The 10,929-nt window shown below is 34.4% G+C and overlaps 1 long non-coding RNA gene across 1 annotated transcript in view; it reads right to left on the bottom strand.

Annotated features, from left to right (window-relative positions):
* Positions 1–294: 294 nt before the first annotated feature.
* Positions 295–10,929, bottom strand: part of LOC102248177 — a 93,131-nt gene continuing 82,496 nt past the window's right edge. The window contains exon 4 of the long non-coding RNA XR_314222.2: positions 295–673. This is a non-coding gene — a long non-coding RNA (uncharacterized LOC102248177). The remainder of the gene's footprint in view (positions 674–10,929) is intronic.

Genomic DNA, 10,929 nt, shown 5'->3' with positions numbered 1-10,929 from the left:
GTACTCAATGTTATAGTCCGGCAAAAAGGGAAATATTTTAAAATGGTATCTGTAATACAGTTATATTAACAATAGTTGTATGGTCCTTCCTTGGGGGTGGGAGTATTATCTTGACCCTTGACCTCTGCTCACATAAGAGCCTGAGAAATTAAAATCATGCCTATCATCGCTGTCTGTTTTATACAAATATATTATCTTTATTTAAACTGCTACAAAGAAAAAAAATTCTATTCTGAAATAGCCCAAGTCTGGTTCATAACAGTCATGTGACTTTTTTTTTCTTCCTGCCAGCCATGTGCTCTGTATCATTTTACTCTGAAATAACTATGCGGATTTCAGCTCAACCTGCCTTTGCTTAGAATGCATGACATACCCCGTGAGGGAGCCTGAGAACAGACTCCCTTGAAAAGCAAGGTTCTCATAGTTGGCCTGTAACCATGGAAGCAGATGCCGTTTTTCTTCTTACCCCTGCTTACCTCTTTGCAGCCTCGAGCTGCTCCCTATTGTTACAAGGGGTACGCCTTGATTTTTCTTCATCATGACCGAACTTGCCTCTTCTTCAAAGGGCATGATGCTGCAGGTCATTGGTCTAGACTGTTTGCACGGTCCAGAGAACAGCCTTGATGTAACCCTTGCTCCGTCTGCGCCACACCACCAGCCGTGCATCTGTAGACTGGGGGACATTGGAGATCTGTATTTGAAAAGAAGTCTGTCTGATTTTGCCATTGTGCCTTTTCACTCATCGATCGAATGAATATCGAACCTTCTGTCGTTGCATGTGTGAAATAGATAGCTTAGCAAGCACTTTTGTGCCCAACCTGTGTGGTGGGCCAAAAGGTTTTCCTTTTAGACTCGAGAATTTTTTCTTTCAGACTTTATGAATTTTGTGTTAGCTTAAATTATGTATATGCTGTTTAAAAGATGCAACTGTTATAATGACCACTTGTGTTGCTTCATCAGCAGTGACTTTTTTTTGGTCCTAGAAGGAACATTTTCCTTTCTGTCAACTATGTGTTTTTTTTTTTCCCTTTTGTGGCTTTTAAAGGTCTTGTAACCCATTTATATTTTTTTTTTCCTTTTGTAGCTTTTAAAGGTCTTATAACCCATTTATGACTAGAAGTGCTGTAACTATACCCTGTAGAGCCAAAAAATTGAGGTATCTTTTTAAGAAGACGATTAGATGGTGTTTGTCATTTAACAGATTTAATTCCAGAAAGGTGAACTTGAACTGCTTCAAGGTAATTTCAGTGATTTGTAAGAGTAAGTAAATCAAATACTCACATTGATTTTAAGTTAAACAAAATGTTTGATAAGTTCGGTTATTGGAAAGATTTTTCTCTGCTTTTTTTCCCTTTTTAACATTTTGTGAAAATGTTAGTCTGATGTCTTGAAATATACCTAAATACATTAATGATTTACTGTGATTTTGTATCTTAAATAAATACCATATATTTATAATATTCTTATGACGTGATTTAACTAGAAAGTATACAATATGAAAGTAGGTTGCTTATATTTCATTTTAATACAATTACAATTCACTGCTTGTCATCGATAACTGATGTTAACAATCACCGATGGCAACCATACCACCTGCTCATTCTAAAATGAATTCTTTAACGGAGCCCTTAAAAAATCAGAATCACTTCAAAATGTCTCATATGCTCATGTTCAGTATGTTGCTTAGCAAGCATTGTCTGTGTGTCACAAGTTTTGTTTTGTTTTAAGAAACCTCTGTCTCATATTTCAAGGCATATACCTACTTTCTCTAATTGCCACAGGCAAAGGGGAGGTCCATGACAGAATAAAGAAGGTTATTGTGACAGATGAAACATAATTCACAATGAGTACTCCTTTCATCCAGCCTTAAGTAGCAGAGGATTACTTGAATTTGGTGGCAGAATGTATGAGCTGATTTTATTAACATGTAAGGACAGGCCAAAGGCAGAAAACCTATTTCTCCTCAGCTGGGTGGTGGTTATTTTGTGTGTGTCTGTTTGGGAATCTTATTTTGTTCACCTCAAATAGAAGAGAAGCTGGACCGAAGAGATTCTGAAGAATTGGAGGGAGTACGTGGGAAGGGTAGGAAATAGGAAACTTAAAGCAGTAAAAGTTGGGGGGTTTTCTATATCAATGAAAAACAATGAGTTCAATATATTTCTACATTAATTGGCATGCACATGAAATAAAGTCATACTATTTTTTAACAAACATATGAGCTGCAGGTAAATTTTATTTCATAAACTTAACTTATATTTCTTTAGATGATGATTGTATTGTCTTTTGGATAGTGTTAATTTCAAATGGTTTATTAGGTTTCCAGATGTCATTTAGTTTTACATGAGGGTTTAATACTAAATTTAAATTAATTAGATGTGTTTTTATTGGGATATTTTACTTGATTTCAATTGTTTATTTTTAATGACAAGGATTTTATTTTTATAAAATTTTATATTTAAATATGCATACTTTTTTATTTCTCTTTCTAACAAGGTCAGATTTTTAGTTAATTAAAAAGACAGGCAAATCATTGTACTTAATAAAAATATGTGCATCACAAAGAAATTCCACACCACAAAATCCATTGCATCACATTAACCATTTGAATTTAGTTATTCCTAAAAATTTGTTTCTTTTGGCTTTATTTTCAAATACCTTATAGATGTTGTAGTTGAAGTGGCTTTTTACATGTAAAAAGAAAATAAGCAGTTATTCTGTCTACTAGTAGAACTCATAACAAAGTGCTATTTCTCTGCTATGATCTTATTAATCATGGTTTGTTATTCCAGAAAGTGAAAAAAACATCTAAATTCTAAATTGAGGTCTTTCTCAATATATATAATGGATACACTTCATATTTCAAATTCTGTAATAAATAACTCAGATGCACTAAAATTATGTTGTATTCTCTAGAAGAAGTCATAAAAACTATAATCTACAAGTACTTCTTTTATATATTTTTTAAAAGTATAATGATATGGTTCTGTTCTATCTATTGAGTATATAACTCACATTAGCTAAAATGATTTTACTTAAGTTGGCTTTGTAGCTAAAAATTTAATAAAATATGCAATAAGATTCTTCTACCATAAAATATGTTAACACTGCTAATGAATACTTATCATTGCATTAAAGATTTGCTTCTATTAACTGATTTTTCATTTCTCTTTGTGCTGTGATTGAATTGTTGTTGTTCAAAACACAGTGATTTAAAAGAATGTAACTATTCTATAACTTCAGAAAGTATAAGATATCATGTCTTTATTATCTATCTGTTGATTAAAATAGAAATCTTCCTCTACTGAATTAAAAACATCCTGAATTGAATCATGTTTCTAGGGAACATTTTTAGAATGTTATTTTATATGTTTTGTTAATGCAAATAAAAGATAATCTTTAAACAAAATAAGAATTTTGAAGTGTGAAAATATGTACATATGTATTATTGTTAGATCATCTACAGAGATTTGCTATTTGTAGTTCAGATTCTCTCTAATAGTTACTCAGTGAAAACATGACGATGCACACATATTGCATTTACTAACAATTTCTACTTCTGCTGTTATTTGTTATTACTTTATGTAATTTATTTAGTATGTCAATGTAATTTATTATTACAAAATATGAATGAATTGAATGAGGACTACAGTGACATTTTTAATTAAAAATAGGGGAAAGGAGAAAACTTTACGAATGATGAGATTGATACAAAAATTACCTAAATATTGTGATTCATAGAATATAAAAACTGTAATAAATGAACCTATTTTAAATAATAGATTTTACTTCATCCATTGTTGAAATTAAAGTCAAATGGAATGTGTTGAATTATCATACCTTCAAGTATAATTCAGCATTACCCATTGACTATTATACAATATTATGGGAAAACAATTTTATTCATATGAGGATGAGATTTTGTTTTGCAATTACATAACAGCTTTTAAATACATAACACTATGTAACCTGAACGTGATATAATTATATACGCCTTAAAAAATTAACCTCTATAACTCATGATAGTGCTGTAAAAAATAGAGGTGAGTATATTTGATTTTAATATAGGATCTTTACAGAGTTACCTCTGTTTTAATCAAAATTTATCCACTGTGTTTCAAACCAGAAAAATTTTCAGATTGCTCCCTTCTTACTCCCCCTCCCTAACACACATTTTGCTATAAACTTCTGCACCAATCACTAGGAAAGACACAACTGCAGAAGCAGTTCAGGAAGCAGCCCTGTGAATGTAAAAAAATCACAGACTTTGATTTTATAAGACATGTTGGATAGGAGTCAAAACTGCCACATGCAGTGTGAAAAAATGCCACCCTGGTGTGAACAAAAGGTTTAAAATGGAGTCAAGAAGCATGCAAGCTCTCTATGTCTAAGCTTTTCCTGTGAATTGTCTGCCACAACCTGCAGGGTATCAAGTGGGCTAGGAAGAATAGGGAAGCTCTTGGAAGCTACAACTGAGAAACATCAGCAGTCAAATGTGTTAATTTTTTTTAAAAAATTTGTTTTGTTTTGTTTTGCTTCATCTAGGCATCATTATACAAAACTGTTTTACCCAAAACATAAAACAAATCCAAAAAAGTCACATAATGTGTGAAGTAACTGTTGCTTACAAGTGAATTGTTAAGTTTTTTTGTGTGTGTGTGTGTGTTTGTGTGTGTGTGTTTGCATCCCTTCATTTATAGCAGTTACCAACTGTACTTTATATTTTAAATTCCTTGCTTTGTGGGATTGAGATTTATTTACAGAGGGGTGAATAGACCCTGAGTTTTATTTACAAAAGGGTGAATAGGGGGAAAGATTCATAAAATGCTGATTACTAGAATAAAAATGTAATGATAATACTCATGGTTGATGACCTAAATTATCAACAACAACAACAAAAAAATGTAGGAAAAGACCAAGAGTTTTCTATTGGAAGCAAGCATTTCATATCTTAATAAATAACATAAGAATAATTTTGAATGACTATTCAGCAGGAATAATCTTTCAGAAAAAAAACTATTGCTACAATATACTACTGCAATAATATACTAATATTTATACCTTTCCTAATATGTTGCTATGTAAAAATTTACTCCACATCCAAAAATGTTTGTTAGCTAAAAATAATCAGTCAAATAAATCTGAAGTTAAACAATCATCCCTTGCTTAAATAACTGAAAAAGGCAAATCAATTGTAAGGATAATTAAAAAGTATACTACTATGTCATAACATCGACTTCAATAATCTTAATATGTTCATAAAGGTATACACGAATGCTAATTATATGATAAATTATGAATAGCATTTAAAGAAGGTAACATTTCCTGGGTGATTATGATCTAATCAATACAGTGCATCTAAATGCATCAAGAAACATCTTTGATGAGCATTGAAAAGATCCTTAAACTTTCAAGCCAGTTATATTACATTTGCATCTTATATCTTATTAAGGATTGGGTCTAAAGCCAGCAAATCCCATCGGTTATGAATGCAGGTCAAGACAGGAACATTTTTCTATTTACTCTTTGTAACACTGGATAGAAATCAATATGTTACTTTCATTACAACCACACAATCAATTCCATTTAAAGTATAATACAACAGCCAAGTCCAAGGACAATATGGATCCTTGGGAAAAGCTCATACAATTTGCAGGGCTGTGTTTGATATAGCTCCTGGTGAATTGTTTTCTTTCTAATTAGTGTACATGGGTCATTTAAAGCAAACATGCCTAAACTACTTTTGCAATGAGGGTCCAACCAAAAATTAAGAGTATTGTCAAAGTGGCATTTAAAACAGATTATTCTTTTTTAAACAATGAAACCTTACAAGGAAGGATTCTATGTTGACACAAATGTGAACAAGACATTATTATATAACCATGTTGATATTTCAAGAAAACTTTACACTCTCCAAAAATTCTACCTTGAAATGAGCATATAAAATCCTTATTTCAAATGGCACCTTCCTCTCACTGCTCAACAAATGACTTTATTCTGATCAATCTTATCTTGTTGAAAAATTACTAAGGTTTTTGCCTCTAGGTTTTCTTGCAGAAAACATAGTTCAGTAAACAAAGGAAATATGTCCATTGTGTAGTCTATTCACACATAACAGAAGCATCATTTCAATTCTTTTTAAATATCAAATCTAAAATAATCTTTATATTTGTAAATTATTTGAAAGCACAAGCTAAACAATTGTAAACCAATACGAATGGTAGTTAAATAAATTATTTTATAAATGAAAAAAAATTCACATCAGTTTTAAGCATTTTAATTTACAGTCTCCTGACTTCCACAAACACATAGTAAATGAATCTCTCAAAAAGAGAAAAATTTACAATTCAGTGTAAAAAATATATTTGTTATTCAAATGCATAGAAAAATATATGAAAGGTTATATATCAAAACACACATAGCTTATATTCAAAACAGGGATTATGAATAATATATCTATCATTAAACTGCATTTTTCATTTTCTAAAATAAACATTTACCATTCATATAAAAATATATTATTTAAAAATCTATTGTGCAACATTCTCATTCACCCTTTGTCCCAGCAAATTATCCAAAATACTATATGTCATAATCTTGATTTTTGGAGTTTGGGAAAGTTTTCTGTACTTAGAAAAATATAATTCCAAATTTAGTTTCAATATTTCATTCTTTCTGAAAAACTGAGGACATGCGTCTTGTCACCATCCAGTAATGCTTTTATTGTGACTATTGTAACTGAACTTCCCTTTTTAGTGACAAGAAGTAGTTCCAAGGAATAAGCTTTCCTCAAATGCAGCCCATTTACTCCCACATGTTCTAAGGGACTCGACGTTTCTCACCCAAAAGGACCATCTTTAGTACCATGTCACCAGCACATATAAGCACAAGCCAATGAAGCCCACGTCAAACTCTGCAGACAGACCGTTTCTGCCTGGAAGACATTCTCCTTCATCGCCAAAACTCAATTTCTGATGGCCTTGAATGGCCTTGAATGGCCTTGAATGGCCTTGACGTTACTCCTGTTCAGTGGTGGTTCCTTGTTTTCAATGGCCTCCACCGCTGAGAGCATGAAACTCTATTTTCCTTCTCTCTTATCTACCTGGCTGGCTGCATTTTTAATTTAATTTTTATTTTTTTAAATATATTTTTATTGATTTCAGCTAGGAAGGGAAAAAGAGAGAGAGAGATAGAAACATCAAGGATGAGAGAGAATCATTGATCAGCTGCCTCCTTGTACGCCCCCCGACTGGGGATCAAGCCCACAACCAGGGCATGTGCTCTGACCAAGAATTGAACCGTGACCTCCTGGTTCATAGGTTGATGTTCAACCACTGAGCCAGTCAGCCAGTCCAGGCTAAATTTTTTTAAACTGAGAAGGCACCACTCTCGCAGATGACTTGCATAAATCATACTCAGAGCCCCAATGAACTTAGAGTAAACTTGGAATGCGGAGGTCAGAGATAGGTAGACCAAGCCTCTGACAGCAACTCAGATGACACCGGGATGGACTAGGACAGACAGAACCACTTAAGAGTAAAGATTAGCTGGGACCACTTACAATACAATCACTTGAAAAGCAGAAAGATATTTCAAGTACATGGGGCAAACCTTAAAAGGAAGATGGAGCATCACTTTAACATTTAAACAAAGGTAAGCAAACTAAAAAACCCTTAGGTATCGATGTCTATATGTTTACTAATTTTTATTTTAACTGTCATATTGTTCTTAAATGTTTTTGAAGCCACACGGGGGGTTCCTAAAAACTATGGCTTTTCCACTTGCATCCCTGATGTGGTATTTAACATGTTCTTTAAGTTTTGCATTCAACTCCATCATCTGTTCTTGTAAATAAGAGATAAATATTCTAAAAATTCAGAAATGAGCTCATCCTTCACACTCTGTCCAAGTGTGTCTAGGATGTAGGTTTCCACAAAGGAAGGCCAGAATCACCAGCTCCTTAATTTATTCATTTTTCTTCATCATTTGAAAAACAAATAGGATTAACATGTGGCTTTTTTTTACATTAAAATTGGTTCATGGAGGCTCAGGTTTTATAATCAATTGCTATAACACACAATACTTTCTATATTGAAGGGATATTAAAGAAATCTAATGAATATAATTGACAGTTAAGTTTTTCTTAAGTAATGAGCTTGAATTAATATATTTCTGAAAAGTAACTATTTAAAACATATTTTAAATGTCAAAACTTTATACATAATATCTCATAGGTCACACTATCATAGGCCCATACTACATATGCTTATAATAAGGCTTAAATAGGCAATGAAAATTTTATAGTGTTGATCTGGACTGTAAGTAAAACCCCATCTATCAGCTATACTGTTCTCTAATCGCAGAAAATATCTGTCAATGTAATTTTGGAAAAAATATTAATCAAAATTCTCTCTCAATACAGAACCTCAAGTTTAAATCTATTGCTAGGAACCTAGTGCACTGGCTCACACTTCTCAATTTTCACTTAATAATTTTTTTAAAAAAAATTTAGATATTTGCAGTATTATAATCTTTGCTATCAAAAATCTATACACTTCAATTGGTTGAAAACATTGTTTTGAGAATGAAAACAAAAATAGACCTCTAAGCCCATATTTTATTTTTTAGAAAGTTAATTAAAAGTTGAAAAATGGCCAAAACCGGTTTGGCTCAATGGATAGAGTGTCGGCCTGCGGACTGAGGGGTCCCGGGTTCGATTCCGGTCAAGGGCATGTACCTGGGTTGCGGGCACATCCCCAGTGGGAGATGTGCAGGAGGCAGCTGATCGATGTTTCTAACTCTCTATCTCTCTCCCTTCCTCTCTGTAAAAAATCAATAAAATATATTTAAAAAAATAAATAAATAAAAAATAAAAGTTGAAAAATGACAGTATTTCAACAGAGCATTATTTCTTCATTAGATTCAGGCAAAATTGGTTATACACAGTTACAAGATTAATATAATAAACCATGAAAACTTGCAATAAACTGGCAACTATTCTTTGGGGATGTGAATCCTTTAATAGAGCCCTTCTCTCCAAAAGATATTTCTGAAATAACTCATAAAGTGAAATAGATATCGACAATATTTTATATCAAGAAGTCCTTTGGTCTTAAATCCATTCATTCATTCAACTTTTTATTTTATTGCCTTTGTGTTTTCCGAGGATTTGAGGCTATTTATTCATTCAATAAAGATTTGTTCCCTATTTATTTAGCCATGTTCCAGGTGCTAAATATGTAATTAAAATTTTTTTTAAAGTGATTAAAGGATTATATGCTATGATGGAGAATACTGAGGGTGAGAAGGAGGAGACTGCCTTCCTACATAGGTAAGTTAATTAAGAAAGGCCAAGAGGAAAGGTCTCCCAGAGGCAGTATGTGAAATGAAATTTGAAAAATGAGAATGACCTAGCCATGGGAAAAACAACACATGAAGCTTCTCCACTAGAAGGAATGGTTTATGTGAGGTACCCAAGGCAAAAGAGACACTGAGAATATTAGAAACAGTAAGAGGAGCCCTGGCTGGTTTGATCAGTGGTTAGAACGCCGGCCCACAGACCAAAGGGTTGTGAATTTGGCCAGGCCAGTGTGGCTCAGTGGTTGAGCATCAGCCCATGAACCAGGAGGTCATGCGTTTGATTCCTAGTCAGGGCACTTGCCTGGGTTGCAGGCTCAATCCCCAGTGAGGGGTGTGCAGGAGGCAGCCAATCAATGATTCTCTCTCATCATTGATGTTTCTATCTCTCTCTCCCTCTCCCTTGCCCTAGCTAGGTGGCTCAGTTGGGTGGAGTATTTTTTTTTTTTTTAAAAGGTTGTGGATTTGATTCCCAGTCAAGGGCATGTACCTTCATTGTGGTTCAATCCCTAACCCTGGTCAGGGCACGTGTGGAAGGTACCCAATAGATGTGTCCCTCACATAGATGTTTCTGATGTTTCTCTCTTTCTCCTTCTCCTCCCTCCCTTCCACTCTCTCTAAAAGAAAAAAAAATCAATGGAAAAAATATCCTCAGGTGAGTATTTTTAAAAAATAAAATAAAAGAGAAATAGTAAGAGGAGGTCAGCACTAGCAGAGCATAGCCAGAGAGCGAGGAAGAGAGAGCTGAGACCAGCTGGATGGGACAACAGGAACCTCAGTCCACGAGGATTCACAGGCCACAGGGAGGTGTTTGGATCTTATTCCCTGGACCATGGACACCCCCTGAGACAGAAACTTTCCAGAGATATTGACATGTGATTTTTTTTTTAACTCCCTAGATTCTGGGACCATCATTTATAACCCGATGTATTAAACCATCATTCTTAACAATGTCAAGAAAACATTCCTGTGCCATTATTTTGGTGAGTAATTCAGGCCTCCTAATTTTTCATAACTAAAAACTAAATACTTGGGATTTTAGTTTATGGCTTTAATTCCCAGAAACTAATCAAATAAGCACCTTCCCAAAAGTCAATGCAACTTTTTTTACCTCGGTTTCCAGGTGAGGTTGGTGATTCTAGAAGCAAATATATGTTAACAGTCCCTAACAAGAACAGGTGTTTACCAGTTCACATGGCAAAAGAATTCATCAATGAGAGAATATGTTCTAATAGAGACCTGGTGCACAAAACTCATGCATGGGGGGAGTCCCCTCAGCCCAGCCTGCACCCTCTCCAATCCGGGACCCCTTTGGGGATGTCAACTACCGATTTAGGCCTGATCCCCAGCAGTCGGACATCCCTCTTACAATTCTGGATTACTGACTCCTAATCGCTCACCTGCCTGCCTGCCTGGTCGCCCCCAACTGTCCCCCCTGCTGGCCTGGTTGCCCCTGACTGCCCCCCCCCACTGGCCTAGTTGCCTCTTACTGACCACCTTGCTGTCCTGGTTGCCCCCAACTGCCCCTCTCTACTGGCCTGATCGCCCCTCACTCCCCCCCCCCCCCACCCCGGT

This window comes from Myotis brandtii, unplaced genomic scaffold, assembly GCF_000412655.1.
Source record: "Myotis brandtii unplaced genomic scaffold, ASM41265v1 scaffold52, whole genome shotgun sequence".
NCBI lineage: Eukaryota > Metazoa > Chordata > Mammalia > Chiroptera > Vespertilionidae > Myotis > Myotis brandtii.
Note: the sequence above shows the minus strand (reverse complement) of the source record. Positions and strands in the feature narration are given on the sequence as shown.